A 14,000-nucleotide genomic window follows, 5' to 3' on the forward strand; every position below is an offset into this window, starting at 1 on the left:
ATTTCCCGATCCGATTGCTTTTTTTTTTTGGCTCCCGATTCAATTCCAATCATTCCCGATAATTTTTCCCGATCATATACATTTTGGCAATGCAATAAGAAAAAAAATGAATAAAACTCGGACGAATATATACATTCAACATACAGTACATAAGTACTGTATTTTTTTATTATGACAATAAATCCTCAAGTTGGCATTTACATTATTAACATTCTTTCTGTGAGATGGATCCACGGATAGAAAGACTTGTAATTCTTAAAGGATAAATGTGACTTTGTATATTGTGACTAAATATTGCCATCTATAGTATTTGTTGAGCTTTCAGTAAATGATACTGCAGCCATTTAACGTCTGCCCAAATGCATGATGGGAAGTGCAACCATGACTGTGCGTAGGGGCACCAACTGATTTTTCTTCTCTGCGTTAGGAAAGAACATAGGGTGTTAAGAAAATGATCAACTACTACCTTTCTTCCCCACATTGCCTCCAACGTTATTTTTAATTGCTGAGAGAGGTATTGTAAGGCTTTAGCCACATAAAAAATGGCTCCAAAGGCTGTCAAAAGTCTTTCTACTCATTATACGCTGCCTTTTAGCGCTATCTATAGGTAAAACGGCGTCTTTATAGATTGAACGCGACAATGCGTGAGTGGGTCGTGCAGCGCATGCATTAATTATTTAACGTGATTAATTAAAAAAATAATTAATTACCACCGTTAACACAATAAATTTGATAGCCCTACTTTAAGCTAAAACTACTCCGGATGAGTGTAAGACATTTTGTCTGTAACGTTAAATACAATTACAAAACGATTTAAATAAAAAATATATATATATTTAAAAAAGGCAAGAAAAAGGCATGTCTGATATTTTTTTGCCGATTCCGATACTTTGAAAATGACGTGATCGGATCCAATCGATCGGGATCTTTAAATCGTTCCTATAAAGGTCGACCCAGTATTTTGACTGCTCGATATATTAGCCCAAAATATGGACTTTTTTTTTTCCAGATCGGCCAATATCAGCCAGTTTAATAAGATTACTGTTATGTTTACTGTTTGGGTGAAGAGCTTTGCTAATTGCTATTTTGCACAACCTATTGGTAAATGGAAAGTACTTACATAGCGCATTTATCTACATTGTTACAATGCCTAATGTGCTTTACATTAGCACACATTTACACTTTCACGCACACCAATGGTGCTGCTAACATGTAAGGCGCTGCCAACCTATTGGCAGCAAGTTAGGGTTCATTGCCTTGACCAAAGGCACTTCAACTGGACAGTGTAACCAGGAATTGAACCGCTGACCCTTCGGTCCCACGACAACTCAAACGACCAACTGCGCTAGGGGGCACCTATTGTTATATAAGTAGCAGAAGAATAACTTAAAATTCAAATTGAAGCCCCTTTTACACACGCCGAAACACCAGGTCAATCCCGGCATTTAAACGGGCAGGCCTTGCATGTGAAAGCAATTTTCCGGGTCGACTGACACGGAGATTACCCGGACATTTCACGGGTCACGTCTTGTATAATGTCCACGATTTTCCCAGGACGAGTTATGTGAAAGTAAGCTTTAAATTCCAGGGTCACAGCACGATGGCTGATAACGTAAATATCATGGGGGCCGATCGTCACTTCCTCTTTCTTCACAGTAAGATGAAAAGGGGTAAACAAACATCGCAATTATCAACACAGCAAGCTGGAAATAGCTCAATTGAACTGAAAACATTACGAAATTAAATTGCTACTGGATCTTAGAGTCGAGGAAGAGAGTCCTTCGTCCATCTTTGGAAATGTGTGGTTTATTTTGTTGTACATCTGCCTCAAATATCGGCTTACAAAATCGGCTTAGACAGTGGCAATCCTCTGCATTTTTCTTTTAAAAATCGGCATAGGCCTTTAAAAATCATATATTGGTCGACCTCTAGTTCGTAATGACAAATATCAACTGTTTTCCACAGACTGCAATTAAGTATGCACACAAATGTATACACATACAGACATACAATAATTTCGTAGTTAACTCATTTGCTCCCCAAAACGTATAAATATGTTATATTTTTAATTGTTTCAGTGTCCCAAAGATGTATTTATACATGTTTTACGTTTTTTTTTTTTTTTCCAAAGAGACATCTCTAGGTTCTGATGCAACTTAGCTCCAAAGCACAATGCTGAAAATCCATTTTAACCCTTGAGAGTCGAAGGACGCGCCGGCGCGTCCTGAGCGCACGTCGTCTTTGAAGCACCCTCGCGTTTTAATTACGTCACCCACATGCCGTTGGTTGGTCTCGTTTTAAAGTGCGGAAGTTGCGGTTTACTCTCGTTGTTATTTGAAGTCAATCGACCAACTAAAACGTGAGATATTGTCATTTACGTTTTATAGTTTTATTGTCCTCTCAAAAAAACATTAAAACGCTGCATGGATCATTTGTTTATGTCTATATTTCCATCATTTCTTGTCCTTTTTCAAAACGGAAGCTCCATGAAAAAAACACAAATCAAACGAACCCTTTCGAAGTCACAGTGGAAGCACAAAATGCGTTTTTTTTTTTTTTTTTTTTATAAATATAACTGCCGCGCGAGGTTCCACCGAACGAGAGGGAGGAGTGAATCTGAAGCAGCGAGGGGGCGAGCGACGACTTTGTGTGACTTTGAGGATGAACGGAAAACTAAATTTAGCGCAAGCAATTGTGCTTTTTGATCAACTTGAGGAAGAGGGTGGTCCAAATTCGTCATCATCGTCTTCTTCGGAAGAGTCCTCGAGTGAAGATAGTGACGGATTTGAACACGTGGGTGACGCCATCGACGAGCAGAGGTAAGCCAACTCACTTTTTTTTTTTTTTTTTTTTTTTTTATGCTGTAAAAGTTTCTTTTGATATTGCAAGACAAAGTTAATTTTGATGCAATATAAGTGCGTGTTTGTGTATGTAATAATAAGATGTGCATATCAGATCAAAGTATAATTTGTGGTCTTCTTTCTATATGAAGATTAGGGATGTAGCACATATTCAGCTACGGTATTCTTTCTATTGTCATACATATAGATTTCCATTATTATTTATTGCTGTATATATTTTTATTTTATACTTTATTATTTTCATAAATACTGACTTTTGTTTCATGTACATTTATAGTGACAATGAAAGTAAAGTGAAATGAAAATGGAAGGGTGGAAAGAGGACCGACACCCCATGGAAGTGTGGGCTGTGATGTAGCCCTGTGTCTAATTCCAGGACGAAACTGCTTTTCGGAGTGGCATGCCTGAAAAAAATGTAACTTGTTTATTGTAAATATTTTTGAAAATACTTTTTTCCCCAATGTTATATATACAGGACTGTCTCAGGAAATTAGAATACACAATATTCTAATTTCCTGACTGTCTCAGGAAATTAGAATATTGTGTATTCTAATTTCCTGAGACAGTCCTGTATATATACACAGGACTGTCTCAAAAAATTAGAATATTGTGTATTCTAATTTTCTGAGACAGTCCAGTATATATATTTTTCCCACAATCAGTCTTCTCAATTTGTGTATATAAATGTGTGTTCAAGAAGCTTGATTGTGTGTACATAGTTTTCATCAGGCGATGGGCCGCAATACCTAAACTCATAAAGAGATGGCTTCTAAACACTTTTTGTGTTAGATGGTATATTTTTTCACTGTTCTTCACTGTTTGGTCTGCTGTATATAACCTGTTTTGACTAGAGCATGTATAAATGCAAAAAACGCCTATGGCTATACCTGTTGTTTATGTTGAATTGTCAAATAAAAGACTATTTATTCTAAATTTTTTTGGTTGAATGTTCATCCTAACATGTTGAATAAATATTACAAAGTTTCAAAACGGTTCGTTACGCATGTTTGGTTGTCAATTGGACATCAATATTAAAAATTTTGACAAAACGATTTTGGAATTTTTGGTCTTTTTGGGCCCAAAATTATGACTTATAATTGGTCAGTGAAGGAAACAACAGTTTGGACATGAAGTTCAAGGTGTCACAAAAAAAGGGACCAAACCAGGCCATCGTAAACAATTCTGTCTTTGAAATATAAAGGCAACTTCAAAGGCATGCAAAATCAGACAAAATAGGCCCAGACCTTAAAGGGTTAAAGCAATAAAACTGGCCACTGGAGGGCAGTAGCTCATTTGGTAAGACCCGCAACCCGATTCAACGGAACGAACGGCCGGGCCGAACGGCCGGGGCGCCGACGGGAGGACGCCTGGGATGCCAGGCACTGGATGACCGAGCAGAACGACCGGGACCACCAGTGCAGCGGACGATGAGTCCGTGCTGCTCGCTGAGCAGAGCCCGCGCCGCCGTGCTCGGCCGCTCACGTTCCCCGCTACCCTCCAGTGTCCCGTGACTCAGCCGGAAGCGCGCACGGCCAAACCAGTTCCCCCCCAGGAACACAACATGCCCCACACAAGTTCCCAAGGCGAACTCCGCCACTAGGCAGTGGTCACCACAAAAGAAAGACTCAAAAAGATCCATCTTGATTAGACAGGCGGCAATGAGAGAAAAATTTACCCCGGCTGTCGCGGCCACGACAGCGTCATCTCTAAGTTCAATAGTTTAGTTATGTGCAGTGTTGGGAATAACGCGATATAGATAACGCCGTTACATAACGACGTTATTTTTTCAGTAACGGGGTAATATAACTAATTATTCTTTCCGCCGTTACAACGCTGTTACCGTTACTGACGGTCAAAAGCGGTGCGTTACTTACTCTGAATAAATTGAAGAAACTACCAGCCGTAGCGAGTCTACTCTGCTCTTTTTATTTGTCATCCAAGACTTGGGGTGCGTTCAGGTTCATGGCAATGAAAATAGTAAACACACATAGCCTACCTTTGCAAGAACGATGGCGTTGTCATTTGATACGGTCAAAATGTGCAGGTCCTGCACCCATCCGCAGCAAAACTGTTCGTAGCGATTTGTAATTTCGGAATCGCTGATGAGTTTAGTAACATATACCAAACAATAAATACAGCAGAATGTCCATTTCGCGTAATTGTGGAAGCCCGTCAACATCTTTACTCCATTTGTCTTCGGCTTGCTCGTAAGAGTCAACATTGTTCAGATCCTTAAGTTTGATCACATATCTGTTCTTCGCCTTAGTAACGAGTTTGTCTCTTTAATCGAACTGGCAAGTTTAAAGTTTAATGTCCCGCGAGCCAGACCTGCTATGGCTCGCGTTATGGCTGCGTTGTTGCCAAATCTCACGTGATCCCCCATTCTGTGACGTAAACACTCGAGCCTAATAGCGCACGTACTTCAGAGCCGTTAGTTTATATGTGAATTGTCTCGCCCTATGTTTGTATATGTGTATTTGTTGTTAATAAAGTTTGTTAAAAAAAACAAAAAAAACTTCAGAGCCGGTGTTTTCATACACAAACCGGAGCAGCGCGTGCGGCAAACACACACATGCAAAACAGATGCAGAGGGATATGATGGCAGAGCATTCAGAAGAAAATTTGTCCTTTACGAAGTGGAGATATAAACACTATTTCAAGTTGGTCGAAATTAAAGGAAAGAACGTGCATGTAAAGTGTAATTTATGTCCCGGGGCAAAGCTTTTGTCGACATCGGTGGTAAGCAATTCAAATCTGTTTAATTTTGTTGCACTTCAAGTGTAGGATAAATCTGTTGCTGGTGAGGTGCAATAAATATTACAAGGTTCTATAACGCAACTACCTGTCTGTTCTTCTCTATTCAACTGACTCGAATACTGCTCAGAAAATTTCAAATTCTTTGACATACTGTACAACAACTTCTTTTTAAAGTAACGAAAATAGTTACTTTCCCTGGTAACTAGTTACTTTTACTATAGAGTAAGTCAGTTACTAACTCAGTTACTTTTTGGAAGAAGTAGTGAGTAACTGTAACTAATTACTTTTTTAAAGTAACGTGCCCAACACTGGTTATGTGTAAATAAATTGTTACTTTGCTATCAAAAGCTCTATTTGTCTTGTTGTTTATGTTATTTTGTAAAAGGAAACATTATTCAGATGTTTGGAATGTCACAAAAGCAAAAAATAGCTGTGTTAAAGTGAAAGTTATGTTTGAAATGTATGCTTTTACAAAAAGCTCAATTTCTCTGTTTTTTCATCAGAAATTGGAATATTGCTCAAACTAAGCTATTTTCTAATGATGATTTCTAAAGAATGGAAAAAGATATGAACTAATTTTTTTTCCTGCTGAAAGAAGAGAGTCTAATCTTTCTTTTGGTGGGTTCCATGTTTATATAGCAATAGAACAGAATTTTCTCTGGGCCTTGCAAAATCAGTCAAATTCCAGTAAAACGGCCGGGAGCGAAGGGAGTTGCACCGGTGAAAATGGCTGGGAGTGAATGAGTTATAATTTTAAAACATTAGATCTTCCATTAGTAACATTAAATACAAGTATAATATTGGAATGAAAGTACACCTTTTCGCAGAAATATTGATTATCCTTAAGAAATTAGGGCATTTAGGAAACTTTATTCCCATCGTAAAAACAGTACAAAATACATTCAAAGGCAATTGTTTATATGTAAGTTGATGAGAAGAATTACAGTACATCCATAATATGACTTTCAGTACAAAAATAAAGCTGATTTGGTTTGAATTAAATAATCTTTCCTCATCTGTGCTACCAGCATGTATAAAATATAGCAGGTGTGGACAGGTCAAGTCAAAAATGATTGCAATCAGTATTGAAGCATTTGAAATAAGCTCCACTCAAACACGTCATTCAGCAGCTGTGCTTTAATTCACCTTCCCCCTCATGTCCTCATCCACTATGTCTACAAACATGATTGGTGTTGCCCAATATGGAAGCAAGGGAGATAGATTTAAAGCCCTTGATGCACTTAACTGCTTGCAGCAGCTCATGCAGATGCAATGTGCTGCACTGGGAAGTCAGGGAAGCATCAAATCAACAAGTCACAAAGACAAAGTGGGTTTGAAACTGAAGAAAAAAAAAAACATGCACGTGGGACTGTTTCATAAGAAAATGACAAAATGACAAAATTCATATGAACTTATCACCGAATCATTATAAAAAAATTAACATAATTTCCAGACTGTAGGTTGTCTAGTCGACTAGTCACACTAGTCGAAAAATGCGTCATGGCGAGGAAAAAAAAAAAAAAAAAGTCGCACAGGACTATAAGTCGCATTTTAGGGAAAAATGTTTGTCATCCGCCATATGTAACTCAACACGTTCACCAGTATTGCCTCTGTAACAAAAGAGCCATTCAAAAGAAACCACCTTGTTGGCCATCAACATTACACAGGCGCTCATAAGGCACTGCTGATAATGTAAAGTTCCTTTAGCTTAGCAAGCGACTACGTTACAGCTCAACAATTTTCAGCTTTCTACAACTTTTGTTTCGTGAACAGAGAAGTTGACTCGATTGGCTTTGGCTAACACTCAGCTAATCGCTAATTAGTTTAGCTAAAAGGGTTAAAAAGTTGCAGAGTTAGCATTGAAATAGGGTTGCCACCTTTTCAGAAGTAGAAATATGGGACGTCCCGCTCGCGGCCAAAGCTGTACAGGCAGGAAAAAAAGGGACATCCCCAAAACTCCTAAAATGTATAGAAATGTATCTATTCATATATAATCTGTATTGGTTCAATACGGAACGCAACATTTAATTCCCAATTACGGATTTTTCCTTATTTTAAGGGACAGGTGGCAACCCTACATTGAAACCACCTTTATGGCCATCTTCATTACGCAGTGATGCAATGCTAATGCTAACATAAGCGTCCTTTACCTTAGCAAGCTACAACTTTACAAGTCAGCTATTGCCCCTTTGTGACCAAGTTATTGCATAGCTCGCCTCCAACGCGATTGCGTGTCGTTCTTCGCTAAAGGTTCATAACTTCCCTTGCCAACTGCATATATATATATATATTCTCAGTGTAGAATTCTGAAGTATGTGAGATTAACTCAAGAAATCGTTATTTTTATGTTGAACATGACGGGATTTATTTTGAAATGTTCACCGGAAGTGCGTTTGCTAAACCGCTAACCGTAAGCTTTACCTTTTAACCGCAAGTTTGCGTTTTGGAGAAAACTGACAATGTTTTCTAAAAATTAAAGTGGTTAGTACGTGGTCTTTTTTCCCCATTAGCCTCAATGTAGCAATGCTAATGTTTACAGTGTTTAGTACTGTATGTATGTGTTTCCTTATTTTGTACGTCTGAACTTTAACTCTATGGCGTGTTGATGACCAATAACATCTGTGAAAGGAACTGTAGTCTCATATGCCACGTGTACACACACGCACAAATGTATGCACGCATGCACGCGGCGATATAACGCAGATGTGAAAATTACCGCCCTGATTTTTATTTACCGTGCGATAAATGAACTTACTGCATATCACGACAGACTTAGCAATTTCAATTAAAAAATGCCATTAGTTAGTCAGATGGCTTACGATCTGCCACCTTGTTGTCTCCTGTCGTCTTCCAAAATTACAACTGGGTGACGGCATTTCATGGCCGGCGTGCAGCCTGGTATGCAAGCTTAGCATTAAAGAGACAAAACACAATAGTGCACCCTCCTTTGTTTTGTTGAAATAAGTCCATGCTTTGGCCACTCTGGTGCGCTTTTTTGACCTTGTGCCACTTTCCCCGCTTGCATACCGAGCGTCCGCCATTCTCAACTTTCCACGCATATATTTATTTGACCCTTCATAAGTTGTCGACGGGATGGTGTGCTCGTCGACGCATTTACGTCATCAATGACATCGACTCGCTCTAATAAACACAGGAATGCATGAGAAATTCAGTACGCTGTCGTGGATTAGGAGCATTCCAAAATAATTGTAAATACATTAAATCAAACAGCTCTAAATAGATAATCCTTTGTAATTGTTATTTTACTTCATTGATTAATATCAAAATAAAAACATAAATATACACTGAATAAGCTCTAATTTTTTTTATCCTGTCCTGTTCAGCTGCTTAAACAGGGAGAATGGAAATCTGAGTGCCTTTATGGTCGGACCAGTTTTAATGTGGACCATGGGAGTTCGATATACTCCCATTGCTGGTGTTCATTATGCTTTATTTCTTGTTATAATTTATTACTTTAATAATATTATTATATACTCGAATTAAGATCACTACTTCTACTAATTTGCTACTTCTAAATAAATACAAAAAGGTCAGAACCTCTGATTTAAATGAGAATTCCTCATTTAAGAAAAAAATAACCCAGCTTTCACCTGCAGCAATTTTAGCCATAAACTAAGCAGTTAGAGCAAAGAACTGAGGAACATCATCAGGGAGGGTATACAGTATGCCAGTGAAGTTGAAGCTAAGGACGGATTGAACATCTTGTACTGGCTGACCTCACAGTTACCTCTGCTGCAATTTATGGGCTGACCTAGCTGCTGCAGTGCGGATTAAAGATGGAAGAAGTTGAACTACTTTAAGGTCAGGTTGGACACTTTCTGAGGATTGAAGGAGAGCATTTCAGCTCATAATCTACTGTGTGGAGGAATTAAAAGAGTAAAAAGATTTTTTTTTTAAATTCAGTTTAAGATTTAAGATCCCAGGAAAGCACTGAAAATAGAGATCCTGTAGTACAAATTATCATCAAGTAAACAAGCATGAACCCACGTTTAAAAAAAAAAACACCCAAAAAAACTTGTATTCACTCATTAATGATTTCAACATGAACAAACCAGCTTAACATCAGGCTCATTCGAAGTATTCGCTTGCATCTGGTAACTTCGCATGAACAAATGTGACATTAGACTTGGGCAAACAAATGGTTAGACTGAGATTTTCTCATTTTAAAAGTCGATTGTCAGCCTGTTAAAAAGTAATAGTTTTGGTTATGTGTTTACAACGGATGTCTCGTCCTCTACCACCACCTAATTACAAGATAAGTTCTTCGTCTTCATCCAGGTTGCCAGAACTCTTTAGGCTTTGTAAACTAAGGTTGCAGATAAAAGACAATTATATGCTTATATGTTGTGTCCTTGTACTACAAGTACAAGAAGGTTTACATAATTGTACTCAACGATGATTATTTATACTACAAGCACATGTACTTTTGTGTACTTCTTCAAGTACAGTGGTACTTCTACTTACGAAAGTCTCTACATACAGAATTTTCAGGTTGAGACATGCCTCAACGGGAAAATGTTGCCTCTTGATAAGAAAGAAATTTCAGGATACGAGAGGCAAAAATACAGTATGGCTGGTACTCGCAGATCCCAGAGTTTACTGAATGTAAAACACTTAAAGCTGCTCTGCCATTGACTATTGCCTAGCATTACTGGCATCCAATTGGCTAAGAGGGACCTCTACTGTATGTGTATGTGTGTACAGTATCCCAGCGTCCTCTTCATTCACCCACGCGTCCTGACAGCATTACATGAGTGTATTAACTTTTATTCTTTATTTTTGTTTTTACATTTTAAACAACTCAGATTTTATGTTTATTGTGAAATAATCTAATTGCAACATGTATTTGTTACATGTTTTGATAAATTTGTATGCATTATAAAAGATTTATGAATTTTGGGGGCTTGGAACGGATTAGGACATTTACAGTACATGAAAAACGTGTCTCAACTTACAGAATTTTCAAGTTAAGAAACTACTTCCAGGACCAATTAATTTCGTAAGTAGAGGTACCACTGAATTCGTACTTATGTGTAGTTGTACGACAAGTAGGTGTTTTTGCAAGTAATAAACCACAAGTCTGCACACGTGCGAGTACTTGTACTACAAGTACATGTACTTGCGTGTACTTGTACTACAAACTTGTCTATTTACGTGTACGTGTACTATAAATATGTGTACTAATACTACAAGTACGTGTACTTGTGTGTACTTGTACTACAAGTACATTCAGCAGAGCCAAGAACGGAGGGTGGTATTTGGTATGTGGCAAAATGTATTTTGGTATGTGGCATCAATGGCATAGCCTTACTTGGGTGCCAGTTGAATGTCAATGCACTGTAATGTAAAGTGTATAGTCAAAAATCACAACTACACGTTTTTCTACCATTTAAAATGAACTGAAAATTTGGACATGCATAGCCGTCAATGGCATAGCCTGACTTGGGTGCCAGTTGAATGTCAATGCGCTGTAACGGTAAGTGTATGGTCAAAAATCACAGCCACACATGTTTTTCTGCCATTTAAAATGAATGGAAAATTTGGACGTGCATAGCCGTCAATGACATGGGCGTGCATGGCCTGTAAGAATGCCATATACAAAAAAAAAAAGAACAAATGGCACATAACAAAATCCATTTCGCCACATACCCAAAAAAAGGCCACATAGCAAAATCCATTTTGCCACTAACCCCCAAAAATGCCACATGACAAAATCCATTTTGCCACATACGAAAAAAAAAAAAAAAAAGCCACATCCCTCCTAAAAAATACATGCCAAAATACATTTTGCCACATACCAAAAAATACCACATGGCAAAATAAGTGAAGTTGTGCACTTCAATATTTTGGTCCCGGTTGCAGTACCTTTTTTGGCCATCAATCTTAAACATTGTTTCTCGAAAATTAGTACCGTTCACAGGAAACGTGTTTACTGCTACTGTCTACTTAAGTCTCACGTTTACACAAGTGCTCCAAAATGAGCATATTTTGCCTTTCGGCCATAAACAAAACAGGAGCTGATATTCTTCACAAGCAAACTCTCACTAATGAGTTCTTCCACAGGTGTTAGTGGGAGTTTACAAACATGCATGAGAATCGTCAGGTCTACTGAAGTGAAAGAAATCATACCTCTGTTTTTCTCCGTGGCAGGATCTTTATTTTCTCAACATTGCTTTGTACACCACCAAAACAGAGGCCCTGTGGGGACAAAGATACATTCAATTATTCATTGAAGATTTTAATAAAACATGACTATCAAGTCAATGTGCCATGCACTGTTAAAAGTAGGTCTTGGGCAATTGTACAGGAATGTGTTGGGTGTCGAGAATGTGTTGCATGTTTTGATATATTTACAAAATGACCAAAAACAAAAAATCAAAGTCTTAAATACAGATAAAAGCGGGGTTAAAAACAAATCAGCAAAGAGAAATTTGACTCATGGCTGCAAAAAAAGCAAGGATAGCTACTAAATACACTAACATAGGCCTTGTTCAGAGTAGCAGCCAAAATCCGTTTTTTAGCCAATCCAGATTTAAACTGGACGGCTCTTTTCTGATTTTTAGCCCATCCAGATTTAAAACTGGATGTCTCTTGTGTAGTCTGAACAGTCACAAAACACAGAAATCCAATTTTTAGCACATTCAGATTGAAACTACAAGGCTCTTTTGTAGTCTGAACAGTCACAAAGCACAGAAATATGTGTTTTAGCACATCCTGATTGAAACTGGATGGCTCTTTTGTAGTCTGAATAGTCACAAAACACAGACATTTTTAGCCTATCCAGATTGAAACTGGATGGCTCTATTGTAGTCTGAAAAGTCACAATACACAGAAATCAGATTTTTAGCTCATCCAGATTGAAACTGCAAGGCTCGTTTTTAGTCTGAACAGTCACAAAGCACAGAAATATGAATTTTAGTGCATTCAGATTGAAACCCGATGGCTCTTTTGTAGTCTGAACAGTCACAAAACACAAAAATCCAATTTTTAGTCCATCCAATTGAAATTGGATGGCTCTTTTGTAGTCTGAATAGTCACAAAACACAGACATTTTAGCCTATCCAGATTGAAACTGGATGGCTCTATTGTAGTCTGAACAGTCACAATACACAGAAATCAGATTTTTAGCTCATCCAGATTGAAACTGCATGGCTCTTTTTTAGTCTGAACAGTCACAAAGCACAGAAATCAGAATTTTAGTGCATTCAGATTGAAACCCGATGGCTCTTTTGTAGTCTGAACAGTCACAAAACACAAAAATCCCATTTTTAGCCCATCCAATTGAAACTGGATGGGTCTTTTGTAGTCTGAACAGTCACAAAGCACATAAATCTGATTTTTATCCTATCCAGACTATAACTGGGTGGCTCTTTTGTAGTTGGAAAAGTCACAAAGCATAGAAATCAGATTTTTTGGCCATCCAGTTTGAAACTAAGTATCCAGAAACTAACAAAACTAACTATCCAGATTGACACTGGATGGGTCTTTTTTAGTCCGAATAGTTACAAAGCACAGAAATCAGAATTTTAGTGCATTCAGATTAAAACTGTAAGTCTAAATTCCAAATTCTAACCCATCCAAATTGAAACTGGGTGGCTCTATTGTAGTCTGAACAGTCACAAAGCACATAATTCAGATTTTAAACACGTTCAGATTGAAACTGCAAGGCTCTTTTGTAATCTGAACAGTCACAAAGCATAGAAATCTGATTTTTAGCCTATCCAGATTGAAACTGGATGGCTCTATTGTAGTCGGAACAGTCACAAAACACAGAAACCCAATTTTTAGCCCATCCAGACAGAAAGTGGATGGCTCTTTTGTAGTTTGAACATTCACAAAACAGAGAAATCAGATCTTTAGCTCATCCAGATGGAAACTGCAAGGCTCTTTCGTACTCAACAGTCACAAAATAAAGAAATCAAATTTTGAGCCCATCCAGATTGAAACTGGATGGCTCTTTGGTAGTCTGAACAGTCACACAGCACATAAATCAGATTTTTAGCCCATCCAGATTGAAACTGGATGGCTCTTTTGTAGTCTGAACAGTCACAAAACACAGAAATCCAATTTTGAGCCCATCCAATTGAAACTGGATGTGTCTTTTCCAGTCTGAACAGTCACAAAGCACGGAAATCAGATTTTTAGCGCATCCAGATTGAAACTGAACGGCTCTTTTGTAGTATGGACAGTCATAAAGCACAGAAATCAGATTTTTAGCCAATCCAAATTGAAACTGGATGGCCCTTTTGTAGTCTGAACAGTCACAAAACACAGAAATCCAATTTTTGTGGGACAGCTTCAAACCAGAGACGGGAAATAATTTTATATCCAACATGGAAAAGATGCTTTTCAGTCTAAACA

General features: G+C 37.9%; 1 protein-coding gene across 4 annotated transcripts in view; it reads right to left on the minus strand.

The window, feature by feature from the left end:
* Positions 1-14,000, minus strand: part of LOC130907954 (tyrosine-protein kinase Fyn) — a 258,147-nt gene that overhangs the window by 203,318 nt on the left and 40,829 nt on the right. For all 4 annotated transcript variants that reach the window (XM_057823514.1, XM_057823512.1, XM_057823510.1 and 1 more), the window contains exon 2: positions 11,769-11,837. The gene's annotated coding sequence lies outside the window, so the exon portion shown is untranslated. The remainder of the gene's footprint in view (positions 1-11,768; positions 11,838-14,000) is intronic.

The sequence above is a fragment of the Corythoichthys intestinalis genome, chromosome 19 (assembly GCF_030265065.1).
Source record: "Corythoichthys intestinalis isolate RoL2023-P3 chromosome 19, ASM3026506v1, whole genome shotgun sequence".
NCBI classification, from domain to species: domain Eukaryota; kingdom Metazoa; phylum Chordata; class Actinopteri; order Syngnathiformes; family Syngnathidae; genus Corythoichthys; species Corythoichthys intestinalis.